Genomic DNA, 1,432 nt, shown 5'->3' on the forward strand with positions numbered 1-1,432 from the left:
CCTAACCCTAACCCTACCCCCTAACCCTAACCCCTAACCCTAACCCCCCCTAACCCCCTAACCCCCTAACCCTAACCCTAACCCTAACCCCTAACCCTAACCCTAACCCTAACCCCCTAACCCCCTAACCCTAACCCTAACCCTAACCCTAACCCTACCCCTAACCCTAACCCCCCCTAACCCTAACCCTAACCCCCTAATCAAGTCCCAATTGCTCAGATTCCACCGAATCTGCACGCAGCGGACTGATTTTGATAAAGCAGTCAAAATCCTATTCTCAGCACTCTCCACTAGGGGGTATTCTCGCTCCTTCTTAAGACAGTGCTTCAACTCTTACCTGCAAATTAAACCCATTGATGTCTCTCCTCTCCTCCCACTGATTGTCACATATGCCCCCTCCACCTGCAAAATGGTCAGAGTCATCAAGAACAATTTCCAGAAATTTGCTCAGGATACACAATTGCTACAAGATCATAAGGTAATTGCAGCCTTCAGGAGAAATAAAAACTTACATGATCTCCTGATTAAAGCAAAGGTTCCGCCTCTCTCTGAGCCTAGACGCAGAGACCAGGGGCAATTTTTCCAGCACCGTAAATGGTTGCGCAGTCGTTTTAATGGCAATGTTTTTTTGTCTTTGTGCAAAGGTACCCCAAGGTCCAAAAATTGTGTGTACTTGATCAGCTGTAAGAAGTGTGGAATCCAATATGTGGGTGAAACGGGAAACACACTCTTAACTAGATTCACTCAGCACAGGTATAACATTCTACATAAAAAGAACACTCACACATACCTGGTAAAACACTTTTTGTCACACGGCTGGGACTCTGTTACAGCAACTGTAATCCAGCTCAATCCGAGGTGGACACCACAGCTGAGGAGGAGAGCTGAAAAGACCTGGATAGCCAAATTAGACACGGTTCACCCAAGAGGCCTCAATGAAAAGGGATTTAGGTGAACCAAACCCAAGACATTGTGTATAGTTGTTATTGTTGCTCTCATGTTTACATTCTTGTGCTTGAGGAGATATGTTTCAGTTTTCTGTGTAGGACAGTGGAGGAGAACCCCACCCCTGAAACCGGCCCTTAACCTAACCTCAGTGGACCCCATGCAGGAGGTAAATTTGGCCCTAAACCTAACCGTATTTACCCCTATGCAAAAGTCAACCCCAGACCTAAACCTAACCATCCAATTAGCTTATTGGCTATTCCCCTTACCCCTAAAACAGGCCCTAATCCTAACCTCAGTGGGCCCAACATAAGGGACAATTTCGGCCCTTAACTTAACCTCAGTGGGGTCCATACCACCTTAAACCTTTTTCACACAAACTCACCTTAAACTCCATTTGAAGTGTACTTTGGGGGCTCCTGAACGTCTGAGAGGAGAACAGGTGTGGTCTGTGCATTGGAGCCCGGCCCCCTTCGGGGACCGGACT

The 1,432-nt window shown here is 47.1% G+C and overlaps 1 long non-coding RNA gene across 1 annotated transcript; it reads right to left on the bottom strand.

The window, feature by feature from the left end:
• Positions 1–340: 340 nt before the first annotated feature.
• LOC143416177 (uncharacterized) lies at positions 341–1,194 on the bottom strand. The gene is made up of 3 exons (XR_013096553.1): positions 791–1,194; positions 513–681; positions 341–402 (listed from the first exon to the last, which is right to left on the bottom strand). It is a non-coding gene; the product is annotated as an uncharacterized LOC143416177 (long non-coding RNA).
• Between the last annotated feature and the right edge of the window lie 238 nt (positions 1,195–1,432).

This window comes from Maylandia zebra, unplaced genomic scaffold, assembly GCF_041146795.1.
Source record: "Maylandia zebra isolate NMK-2024a unplaced genomic scaffold, Mzebra_GT3a scaffold28, whole genome shotgun sequence".
In the NCBI taxonomy this organism is placed as follows: domain Eukaryota; kingdom Metazoa; phylum Chordata; class Actinopteri; order Cichliformes; family Cichlidae; genus Maylandia; species Maylandia zebra.